Below are 13584 nucleotides of genomic sequence, written 5' to 3'. Positions count from 1 at the left end.
TAATGGGAATAATGAATTCAAGTGAATACAAATCAGTTGGTCTCTGCTGACAGGGCCTCTCCCTTATCAACATGACCCAACATAGAGACCCAGTTGGCCACCCTCCCAGCCTTTCCAGTGAGGGTCCCTGCAGGTGTCTACAGCAGGGCTGTCAGCTATCCAGGGCTCACATGGGTCCTGGTGCTTCTGAGCATCCAACCACCAAGAACAACCTCTGCTGGGCCCTCATCTCCCACATGCGGGGATCATGTCAATCACTTGTGTGTAGCTAATGCCCTGGGTCAGAGGGCCCTGCAGCTTTCTCCAGGACCTAAAGCTGAGCACAGCCTGACCTCCCAGGGCAGCTGTGGTGAGGTCAGCAGCTCCTGCATCTGCTCTGTCCCTGTGTCTACTCAGAAGTGCGACATGATTACTGGGAATGCTCTGGAGGGTTTAAGAGTCTTGCACCAGAGTCATTTCCTCCAAACCTTCCTTCCTGGACAACACCAAGCCCCCAACTATTTATTGATTCAAAAATGACATTCTTAGCTCAAATGAATCTATCCATAGTGGTGACTTTTAAATTTATTTTGTAAAGGAGCTGGCCTTTTTAAACATAAAGAAATAAAGCTCACTAGAAGGAAAGAGCAACAATGACAACAGCACACTCTTCCCACTGTCTCCTGCTGTTCTCCTGGGCTAAGAGCCATATTGTGGGTCACACACTATATATACACTGCCCAGAAGTTCCCTTCCTAGACCTCAGATACTGAATTCAGTGAAGTTTGAAGAAATCATTCAAATCTTCCCATCATCATCAACTAACTTGAACACTCATAAAACACAGGACAGACTTGAATTTGATAGACGAGGGAGACTCTCCCCTCCCTCCATCATCCTGCAGGCACCATCCTGGTCCTCTTGGGTATTTAATGAAGTTGAGATCCAGTCAGAACTGAGGGACTTGAGGCCAGTTCTCTGTGTGTCCATCACCCTCTGTTTTACTAATGGGAACCATGGCTGCTGGCAGATGCATGAGGGAGGGACAATGGTCACTGTTGAACCAAACTCTGGGAGACTCTTGTTTCTCTGATATGAAGTGGACCATCTGTCTTTTCAGAGGCTGCTGAGTAAAGTACCAGTGCGGGACATGCGTCAGAGCCACCAGTGACCAGGCTCCATCCTATCTAGAAACTGGTTCACCTTTCCTGAAAGCCAAGCACACTTTTCAGAATGAATGTTCAAGGGAGGGAAGGCTAGGTTTGTAAACACAGAGAGTACAGTGGTTGTGGATGAAATTGATGAAATTTAATAATAGAAACAACTTCAGGATAATGAGCATTCCAAAGGACACAGTTGCTGCTATCATTTAAGTGAGGTTGGTGATCAGGAGCTTCAACAGTCACTGAGTGTGCTGTTGGGCACATGTTGTTAATGGTTCCAACTAGCACTCAAGAACATGGCAGCAGAGCCTTCTGTTTGGTCCACATTAACTAATTAGCATACATCACTAATTAGCATCACTGATGGTGACTAGAAAAGGTCAACAAAGGCGTCCATCAACCAGAGAAACAGCACTGCTTGAACCCCAAGCACCATGACTCTCTAGTCTTCTATTGCTACCCTGGACAGCCTTAAGCAGTAGAATATTGTGTGGGGTCTGAGTTCCAGTGGCTGAATACAAATTTCCGGACTATTAACATCTAACTGAACTAGGCCTCATTTTCTCAAGGAACCACAGTTCAGGGAAGTGCCTAAAAATCTAAGTAAAGTATTTATCTGAGTAGTATTTAATCTAAGTAAAGATCTGAGCACACCACAGCATGCAAGAAGGCACTCTTTGCTCCAGAAATGGCTCTGTGGGACAGGAACTGCTCAGGGTTTATCTGCATGTGGCCACTGGAGGGGCCAGTGCAAAGCAGTGAAGAAGAGAGGGGCCACGGTTGTCCCTGGAAATATGTTCAGGGAGACTGACCCTGGAGTGAGTGTACTTAGCACTAACACCTCCTTTCTTTAATTCCCTAGGTTTAATTACAGGGTGTGTAGGACACAGGGGGACAAGGAAGTCAGCATCCTCATGAATTCCATATGGAAAATAATGCTTAGTTGTTCAGTTGTGGATTTACTTTGAGAAAGTGTTGCCAGTCAGCCCTGGTGGCTGGGATATTTGTGTCCTGCATGCTGTCTTGGAAGAGGTCAAACAAGGACAGTCTTCTGCTCCCAGAGAGAGCCTGGGCACAGTCTCTGCATCTGCAGGCCTCAGGTTCTCTTGAAGTGTGGTAGTGGCCCTGTGTCTGTCAGCAAGATCACCTCCACACAGCAGCCTGGAGGCTGGGATGTGACTTTCATCACTATTAAGATAGTGCAGGGGCAGACCACATGTTTATAAAAACAGCATTCATGGGGGTCTAGTGACATTGCTGACTATTAGTTTTAGAAGTACACTGGCTTATGTTGTGAAAACTAGCCACATGTGACTTTATAAATTAAGTTGAAATTAGAGTTTAATTTGAACATTTCAGGTGGACTTGCTACATCCCAAGAGCTCAATACACACAGGTGGCTGGTGGCAACAGGATGTTCTGTTTACGATCATTGGTTTGGAATTTTATTTGACCAAGTTGATGTAGCCAAGAGTAGAAACCTCCTAGCCAGTGGTCACAGGCCTGTGTGGCCTCAGGGGCCTTCCCAGCTGACACAGATGGTGTGGTCTAGAGCTGTCCCTGGGATGTGTCTGAGAGTGCAGGAAGGAGGCTGCACTGACAGATGGAGACCAGGAGGCTTGACGCCACCCAACTGCCTTTTCTCCACTCCATCCTCAAGAGCCTCCTAGAGACTCACTCTTAGCAGCCATCATTGGATCTCAGAGGCCACTCTTAACTCTCTTCGGACAATCTCTCTTTTCATCATCTCTGGTTGTCTGTTAGTCATGTGGTCCTCAAGTAGAGGAAAGATAATGAATATGAGGGACATCTGTGTACCTTACAGATCTATCCTAGTGTTGACACTATGGGGTCCAGCTACATGAGTAGCAGTGAAGATTAACAGTGAAGACTCACTGAGATCCAGACTTGAAAATCCTGACGATGTTATGTCTGTTAACACCAGTAGATGTCAGACAAGCCACAGCAAACCAGTAAACTTGTCTTAAAGGCTGAATTATAGGAATTTTCATACTACTTTCACCAATTTGCACCAATTTGCAGTCCCAGCAGCAATGTATGAGTGTACCTTTTCCCCACGTCCTCACCAACATCAACTGTTGCTAGTGTTCTTGATGATTGCCATTCTGACTGGAGTGAGATGAAATCTCAGTGTAGTTTTGGTTTGCATTTCTTTAATGGCTAGAGATACTGAACATTTTTTTACACATTTGTTGAATGATTGCATTTCATCTTCTGTGAAGTGCTTGTTTAGTTCCTTAGCCCATTTATTGATTGGGTTATTTGTTGTTTTGATGTTAAGTTTTTTGAGTTCTTTATATATCCTGGAAATCAGTGCTCTGATGTGTGTGTGGTAAATGTTTTCTCCCTTGTTGTAGGCTCCGTATTTATGTTATTGATTGTTTCCTTTACTATGAAGAAGTTTCTTATTTTGATTCCATCCCATTTACTGGTTATTGATTTTACTTCTAGCACTTTAGGAGTCTTGTTAAGGATGTCAGTCAGTTCCTAAGCCAGCATGGTGAAGTTTTGGGCCTACTCTTTCTTCAGGTATGTGCAGGTCTCTGTTCTAATGCCTGAGTCTTTGATCCACTTTGAGATGAGCTTTGTGCTGGGTGAGATATAGGGATTTAATTTTACTTAACTGAGTATGGATTTCCAGTTTTCCTCAAACCATTTGTTGAATAGGTAATCTTTTCTCCAATGTACATTTTTGGTGACTTTGTCTAGTATGAGATAACTGTATTTTTGTGGGTTTGATCTCCTGTCTTCTATTTTGTACCATTGATCTACACATCTGTTTTTGTGCCAATACCATTCCATTTTTGTTCCTATGGCTCTGTAGTCCACTTTTAATCTGGTATTATGGCACCTCCTGCCTCACTCTTTTTACTAAGGATTGCTTTGTCTACTCTGGTTCTCTTCCGTTTCCAAATGAATTTCAAGATTGCTTTTTCTATTTTTATTAGGAGTTTAATTGGCATTTTAATAAGAAATGAATTGTATAATGGTGTATAATGCTTTCAGGAGTATGGCCATTTAGTAATGTTAATTCTGCCTATCCAAGAGCATGGGAGATCTTTTCATCTTCTAAGGTCTTCTTCAATTTCTGCTTTCAGTTTTTTAATGTTTTCACTATAGCCGTCCTTAACTCCATTTTATTCGATTGATTTTCAAATATTTTCTTTATTTTTTAAAGCTATCTAAAATTTTATTTCTTTAATTTTTTAAATTTATTTTATTGTAAACAAATGGGATACATGTTGTTTCTGTTTGTACATGGAGTAACAGCAATAGTAATGAAATGGCATGGTATTGGCACCAAAATAGACAGGTAATTGAATGGTACAGAATAGAGGACATGGACACAAACCCAAATATATCAATTCTCTAATACTAGACAAAGTTGGCAAAAATATGCAATGGAGAAAAGATAGCCTCTTCAACAATTGGTGCTGGGAAAACTGGAAATCCATATGCAACAGAATGAAATTAAACCCCTACCCTATCTCTCACCCTGCACAAAACTCAACTCACAATGGATCAAGGACCTTGAAATCAGACCAGAGACCCTGCATCTTATAGAAGAAAAAGTAGGTCCAAATCCTCAACTTGTTGGCTTAGGACCAGACTTCCTTAACAGGACTCCCATAGCACAAGAAATAAAAGCAAGAATCAATAACTGGGATAGATTCAAACTAAAAAGCTTTCTCTCAGCAAAGGAAACTATCAGGAATGCGAAGAGACAGCCTACAGAGTGGGAGAATATCTTTGCCACTAATACTTCAGATAGAGCACTAATTTCCAGAATATATAAAGAACACAAAAAACTCTGCACCAAGAATACAAATAACCCAATCAACAAATGGGCTAAGGATGTGAACAGATACTTCACAGAAGAAGATCTACAAACAATGAACAAACATATGAAAAAATGTTCACTATCTTTAGTAATGAGAAATGCAAATCAAATATTTTTGAGGCTCTTGTGAAATGAACCACAATTTGACCCAGTTATTCCACTACTAGGTTAATACCCAAAGGACTTAAAATCGGCATACTACAGTGATACAGCCTCATCAATGTTTATGGCAGCTCAACACACAATAGCTAAATTATGGTACCAAACTAGGTGTCCTTCAACAGATAAAAGGATAAGGAAATTGTGATATATACATGCAATGGAATACTACTGAGTCTTAAAGAAGAATAAAATTCTGGTATTTGCTGGTAAATGGATAGAACTGGAGAATATAATTATGCTAAGGAAAATAAGCCAATGCCAAATATCCAAAGGCCTAATGTACTCTCTGATATGCAGATACTAGTCCACAATAAGAATGGTGGAAGGAAAGAGGTATTTTTGACTAGACAGAGAGCAATTAAAGGAGGGGAGGGTGTTTGCGTTTTGGAAGGATAGTAGTATGAATCAAAAATTATTACCCTTTGTGCATATATGACAACTGGCCAGTGTATTTCTACATCATGAACAACCAGACCAATAAGAAGCTATCCTCCATTTATGTATGATGTGTCAAAGTGCATTCTATTATCATGTACAACTAATTAGAAAAAAATTAAAATATAAAACAACAAAAATATTAAGGAATAGAGAGAAGATTACAGTACCCACAGCAGGTGCCTCACACACAGGACTCATTCTAGCAATCTTCTCTCTGGTCCACAGTCACATCCTGTGTGCTCTGCTTGACCCTGTTCTACTCCACTTGCTCTAGGACAACCGAGCATCTCTAGTACTAACATGCAAATCCAAAGGCTCAGAAATCTCAAAAATTTCAGATAGATTTGAGGGAAGTTTGGATTTTTAGATGAGTGCTCTCTTGGAAATTCTGTGCAAAGCTTCCAAAACCAGACAAACACTGAAATCTGAAACACTTCTGGTCCCTCACATTGGGTAAAGGAATATTCAACCTGTGTTCTACTGTCTGTTATTAAAATACTTGTTCATGAAAATGTACAAATATGTAAAAAAAATCCAATATTATGTATAATTATAATGCACTCAAAAATTGAAAACTTTATTTTGAATATATCTCTTGGCCCAAAATTGATAAAAACCTCCATTTTATAACTCTCTCCCTTAGGAATTATGATTCTTGTATATATTGCAGAAAACCTAGAAGAGAAAGCTGAAGAAATTCTACTTCAGCAGATCCAAATTAGTTGTGGTAATTTTTCTTCTTTGTGAGACTTTGGATGAATATTAGAGAAACAGAGAAAAGGTTGGAGAGCAAACTGAGCATCACAAAAGAAGGGAGGGTCTAATATGAGATGTGAAGCTTTCCTCACTAAATCTTACAAAGGATGTGGTTTCTTTAGTTTTTAAATTTATTTGCTTTTGAGGGCCCAGATATTGAACTCAGGGACACTCGAAACCTGAACCCCATTCCCAGCACTATATTTTATTTTATATAGAAACAAGGTCTCCCTGAGTTGCTTAGAACCTCGCTTTTGCTAAGACTGGCTTTGAACTTTACGTCTTCCTGCTTCAGACTCCTGAGAGCCTGGGATTACAGACATGCACCACTTGACCCTGCAAGATATGATTTCTTAATCCTCCCACCCTGCTCCATTGTCCATAGCATGTCAGTGCCTGAGTCGGATCCCTGGAAAATGACCTCAGAACACCAAGGAAGCCATGCAGCCCCGTTCAGCTCCTCTGCCTCCTGCTACTCTGGCTCCCAACTGAGGGGACATGGGATGGTACTGCACATCTGTGAAAACTCCTTCAGTGCTGTGGGTCCTGTGTCCTGGCACTTCTGCTCAGGAAACCCAAGGATCCAAACCCAATGTACTGCAACCATCCTGGAGCTGCTGTGGAGACCATGGTAAGACCTAAAGTGAACAAGGGATGTTTCAGTCTTATTTCCAATTGCAGATACTACATGAGAAATTGTGCAGACACATACAGGAGCCATCTCCCTCTGTCTCCAGGGTAGCAAGAACCTGGAAGGTTGGCAGCTAATGAACATGAATGTTTTATGCAGACACACAAGGTTAGACCTGCAGTTCTCCATTTCCCTGTGCCTGGGAAAAGAGAAGTAAGAGATAAAAACCACAGCTTCCTTCAGGTCTCAACGATGCTTGGTCCCTTTTACTTTCTTTTGCTTCTCCAGGAAACCCTGTGTGCCAGGGTCTCTGTGTCCCTCTCCTTTCCTCCTGACACAATGATGGTCTCTCTGTCCAGCATAGAGCCTGTGAAGGGTGGTTAGAAGTTTGCTCTCAGGCACTGCTCACATGCATTTCCTCTGAATCACAGGGTCAAGTCTCAGGACAATGCTGTTTCTGACCGTGGAATGTGGGGACTCTAGCTCCTCCTGGCTCTGTGTCTTTGCAGAACTGGTCCACCTGTGGCTTCTCCTGTACCCACAGCAGGGCTCAGGGCTCTATGGAGGGAACCACATGTGGACAGTGGGCTTTTCTGGAGCCAGGTTCCTATGCTCCTTCCCAGGATGTGATATCCTATCAGTGTGGTTTGTTAGAGGTTTTCTTCTCACAACCCAGAATTCTATGTTCATGAAACTGAGTTTCGGAATGGTGAAATCAGTTCAGACTCAACACGTTTGGACTAAATAATAAGTGCTTCAGGAATGTTTCAGGAAAGGCTTCCATAATCCACTCAAAGATGGTTTTAACAGGGTCTTTCAGGATGGATTATTTGCACAGGAAGGCAGGTTTCCTGGTCAAGAAAGGTTGACATAAGAAGCTCATAATCCCTCACTTAGACCTTGAAACCTCCTCCAGAGGAAGCATGTGAGTTGTGAAGAGGACAAGGCCATTCTACACTTGCTGAATGTCCCCAAACCTACTTCTCTCCATCCAACCAAAAAGCAGTTCCTCTGTTATGGAGAGATTACAATAAATCCTCAAGGGGATATTCAAACAGGAGATGGAACCATCTTAATTTACCAGTCTGTCGCCCCCAGCTGGCAGGACCAGGGCAGAGTGCAAGTCTACACTCCTCAATCCCCTCCAAGGGTAGAGTACACCGTTATAGTCCAAAAAAACATTAATCCTAAGTAGCTGTTGCTATGATTCAAAACCATAAACAAACACCATGAGATCTAAAATCATAAGCAGAAGTGACTTCAGTTGAGCACAAATTAAAGAATGGTTACTAATGTGTATATAATAATTCTCTGACAGGGTACATTGTCCAAGAAAAATGGGAACCAAAAATAGAACAATTTTACATTGTATAAGAAGAAGGGAAACATTTGCATCTCTAAGCAAGGTATGCTACCAGGGTCAGAATGGCAGACATAGTGTTTTCTCTTGGAAGAAGCTTTACTTACATGACAAGAACTCTCAGGGTAAAATGGAGGCTAAATGGTCATTGCCCATATAGTCTGGCACATAATATTTGATGCACAAATATTTTTAATTTTAATTTAATTCAATTTTTTCCCTGTAATTCCTGCTTTAATGTCATATCCAAGAAATATTTTCCAAATACAATGCTGTGAAAATATTCCCTGCATTTTCTTTTTCAGTTTTTGCTATTACCCTTATGTCTGTAATATACCCTCTGGTCTAGAAACAATCAAACACTTGATTTATGTTTTAAAATAGTTAAGGGGTTGTAATGGTCATACATATGCATTAGCTTCACTGATGAAATGTGCTGTTTTAGCAGCTCAGGCTCATGATATAATCCAAGCAAGAGAAAAAACATGATTGACATTTCCAGCCTTATCTTTAGAGGGTGGTTGAGGTCTCTGAGAGCTGTCCATTTTTATGTGGGAGACATTTTGTTATCTTGCTTCAAATGTGATGAATCCACTTTATGAGTAAGGTCTCTTCTAGTTGGATGTTAGTCCTTCTTTCTGGTGTCCTTAAATGCTGACATAGTCCCCTGACTGGAATGGTTGGTTCAAAGCAGTGCTGTCTCAGAGCTGATTTTCTTGGAGGAATTTATGAGTTTTAAGTTGAAGCTGTTGGAGATTCTTACCAAACAATTTGAGCAGTAGCAGTTTATCTTAGTAAGCATGGAGAAAAGAAAGTTAAACGTGGTGCAAGGTTGTCTTTAGAGACCAGAAAAGAAAGAGGCGCTTTTTTAAAAATTTATTTTTATTGTAAACAAATGAGATACATGTTGTATCTATTTGTATATGGAGTAACAACATACCATTTGCGTAATCACACATTTACATAGGGTAATGATGTTCGAATCATTCTGTTATTTTTCTTTCCCCTCACCCCTTCCATCCCTCTTTTCCCACTATACACTCCCTCCTTCCTCCATTTTTGCACCCCTCATACCTCCCATTATATGTCATCATCTGCTTATCAGTGAGATCATTCGTCCCTTGGATTTTTGAGATTTGCTTATCTTACTTAGCATAATATACTCCAATTTCATCCATTTGCCTGCAAAAGCCATAATTTTATTATTCTTTATAGCTGAGTTATATTCCATGGTGTGTGTGTGTGTGTATATATATATATATATATCACAGTTTCTTTATCCATTCATCAATTGAAGGGCATCTAGGTTGGTTCCACAGTCTAGCTATTGTGAATTGAGCAGCTATGAACATTGATGTGGCTGTATCTCTGAAGTATGCTGATTTTAAGACTTTTGGGTATAGGCCAAGGAGTGGGAGAACTGGGTCAAGTGGTGGTTCCATTCCAAGTTTTCTAAGGAATCTCCACACTGCTTTCCAGACTGGCTGCACAAATTTGCAGCCCCACCAGCAATGTATGAGTGTACCTTTTTCCACACATCCTCTCCAACACCTATTGTTGTTGTATCTTGATAATCACCATTCTAATTGGGGTGAGATGGAATCTTAGGGTAGTTTTGATTTGCATTTCTCTTACTATTAAAGATGTTGAATATTTTTCATATGTTTGTTGATTGCTTGGAGATCTTCTTCTGTGAAGCATCTGTTCATATCCTTAGCCCATTTTTTGATTGGGTTATTTGTATTCTTGGTGTAGAGTTTTTTGAGTTCTGTATATATTGTGGAAATTACTGCTCTATCTGAAGTATTAGTGGCAAAGATATTCTCCCACTCTGTAGGCTCTCTCGTCACATTGCTGATAGTTTCCTTTGCTGAGAGAAATCTTTTTAGTATAAAACTATCCCAGTTATTGATTCTTGGTTTTATTTCTTGTGCTATGGGAGTCCTATTAAGGAAGTCTGATCCTAAGCCAACAAGTTGAAAATTTGGACCTACTTTTTCTTCTATAAGATGCAGGGTCTCTGGTCTGATTTCAAGGTCCTTGATCCATTGTGAGTTGAGTTTTGTGCAGGGTGAGAGATAGGGGTTTAGTTTCATTCTGTTGCATATGTTTTTCCAGTTTTCCCAGCATCATTTGTTGAAGATGCTATCTCTTCTCCATCGCATATTTTTGGCCCCTTTGTCTAGTATGAGAAAATTGTATTTACTTGGGTTTGTGTCCATGTCCTCTATTCTGTGCCATTGATGTACCTGTCTATTTTGGTGCCAATACCATGCCGTTTTTGTTACTATTGCTTGGTAGTGTAGTTGAAGTTCTGGTATTGTGATACCCACTGTTTCATTCTTTCTGCTTAGGATTGCTTTAGCTATTCTGGGTTTCTTATTCTTCCAGATGAATTTCACGATTGCTTGCTCTATTTCTGTAAGGTACATCATTGGGATTTTAATTGGAATTGCATTGAATCTGTGTAGCACTTTGGTAGTATGGCCATTTTGACAATTTTAATTCTGCCTATCCAAATACATGGAAGACCTTTCCATCTTCTAAGGTCTACCTCCATTTCTTTCTTCAGTGTTTTGTTATTTTCGTTGTAGAGATTGTTTGCCTATTTGGTTAGATTGATTCCCAAATACATATTTTTTTTTGCCTCTTGCAAATGGAGTTGTTTTCCTCATTTCCCTTTCACCTCTTTTGTCGCTTGTGTATAAAAATTCTTTACATTTATGTGTGTTGATTTTGTAGCCTACTATCTTGCTGAATTCATTGATGAGGTCTAGAAGTTTTATGGAGGAGATTTTTGGATCTTCTAAATATAGAATCATGTCATCAGCAAATAGTGACAGCTAAGTTAGTCTTTTCCTACTTACATCCATTTAATTTCTTTAGTGTGCCTAATTGCTCTGGCTAGAGTTTCGAGGACAATGTCGAATAGAAGTGGTGAAAGAGGACATCCCTGTCTTATTCCTATATTTAAAGGGAATGGTTTCCACTTTTCTCCCTTTAGAAAGATGTTGGCCAAGGGCTTAGCATAAATAGCCTTTAAAATATTCAGGTACGTTCCTATTATCCCTATTTATTCTTGTGCTTTGAGCATGAAAGAGTGTTGTATTTTGTTGAATGCTTTTTCTGCATCAATTGAAATAAACATATGATTCTTATTCTTAAATCTATTGACATGGTGGATTTCATTTATTGATTTACAGATGTTAAACCATCCTTGCATTACAGGGATGAACCCCACTTGATCGTGGTGCACAATTTTCTTAATATGTTTTTGAATACAGTTTGCCATCATTTTGTTAAGGATCTTTGCATGTATATTCATCAAGGATATTGGTCTAAAATTTTCTTTCCTTGATGTGTCTCTTCCTGGTTTGGGTATGAGGGTTGTGCATTTGGTGTTCTGTAAGCCTCTTGTATTTGATTTTCCACTTCATCCTTCAGGTTTGGGAAATTTTCTGATATTTTATTGAAATGTTGTTCATTCCTTTTGTTTGTATCTCTGTGTTTTCCTCAATCACAATAATTTTTAAATTTCATCTTTTCATGATGTCCCATAGTTCTTGGAGGTTCTGTTCATGATTTCTTACCATATTCCCTGTTTGGGCAACTTTATTTTCAAAATTAAATGTTTTGGCTTCATTGACTGAGTTTCTGACTTCCAAGTGTTCTAGTCTTTTGGTGATGCTTTCCGTTGAGGTTTTTATTTGGTATATTGTTTCCTTCATTTCAAAGATTTTCATTTGGGTTTTTTTTTTTTTTTTTTTTTTTTTTTGAGACTCTCTATCTCTTTGTTGAAATGATCTTTTGCTTCCTGCAGTTCCACAGTGAGCTTATTGGTGTTATCATTTGTTGTCTGCATTTGCTCATTTCTCTCATTCTTTGCTTCACAAATCATCTTAATCATGTATAATCCGAAGTCCTGTTCTGACATTTCTTCTAACATACTGTCATTGGATTCTATTAATATAGAATCTACATTTGTTTGGATCATTTCCTTCCCTTGTTTTTCATGTTGTTCATGTATCTTCCCCTCTAGCAGTGCAGATCTGGGGTATTGCAGATTTCCTCCTACAGGCTGATAGTGGCTCCATAGGTTTCCAAAACCCTTTCTTTAAGGGGAGATCAATATTAGCAGTGGCCAAATAAGACACTATGCAATCCTAGACCAAATAGCCCCTATGGGGACAATAACAAAATTGTCATAATAAACAAAATGAGTTCAAATGTTATCTTTCATAAAACAAACAAACTGCAATAAGGTCTGCAGTTTCTAATGGAGGACAAAGAGGATGCAGAGGGATGTAGAATGTGACTGTTAATGTGAGAAGAAAAGAATATACAGAAGTGCTAGAAAATAGAAAGGGTGAGAGTGTAAGCAAAAGAAATCGGATGTTAGCATGCAAATAAGGGAGAAAAAGAATCTGAGGGAACAGGTAAACAAAAGGAAAAGAAAGCAAGAAATGTAAAGAAATAAAAACAATTTTTTTTAAAAAAAGTAGCAAAAAGAAAACCTGTATAACAGTCATATAGTGATGAAACCTCCAGTAGTTCAGTGCCTGATGCATGAGAGGTATCTGACAATGAGCTTCAAGCCTCCAGCAGGCATCTCAGGATGGGTTTTGCCCCACCTAAATAACGGAGTTATGACTTTCATGATTATCCAAGGTGGCTGCTCTGGTTTCGAAATGTGTTTGCAAATGGGGAGTTGCAACACAGGGTGTGGCTGTGGTCAGCAGGAGGTCCTGGAGGTGGGATAAGGATGATCAGGCAGGGGTCCTGGAGTTCAGGTATTTTTGGTGTGGTTGTGGGATCCTGGAGGCTGGGTGCAATTAGTGGGTCTGTGGTCGCGGTGATAGGGCTCAGTCAGTTGGTCTGGGGTTCCTGGTGGCATGGTGCAGTCAGTCAATGTGAGGGCCCAAGAGGCAGGGACTGATTGGTCAGACTGAAGGATCCTGGAGACAGGGCTCAGTCAGTCCGGCCAGGGGTCCTATGGGGCCTGGCTGTTGTCTCAAAATGGCAGCAGCCACGTGTAATTAAACCTGCAGGTACTGTAACAGTGAACTTTCAGGCAACAGCAGGCAGCCGGTGCTCCACTGGCAGTTGGTGATCAGTTTGTTGACTGTTTTCGGAAGATCGGGAGGTGAACCCCCTGAGTTGGTTGATGGATAGGTGTAAGGCAGGCGATGGACAGGGGAGAGGCAGGCAAATGGCGGATGATAGGTGCCTCACA

This window comes from Sciurus vulgaris (genome assembly GCF_902686455.1).
Source record: "Sciurus vulgaris genome assembly, chromosome: 14".
NCBI lineage: Eukaryota > Metazoa > Chordata > Mammalia > Rodentia > Sciuridae > Sciurus > Sciurus vulgaris.
Note: the sequence above shows the minus strand (reverse complement) of the source record.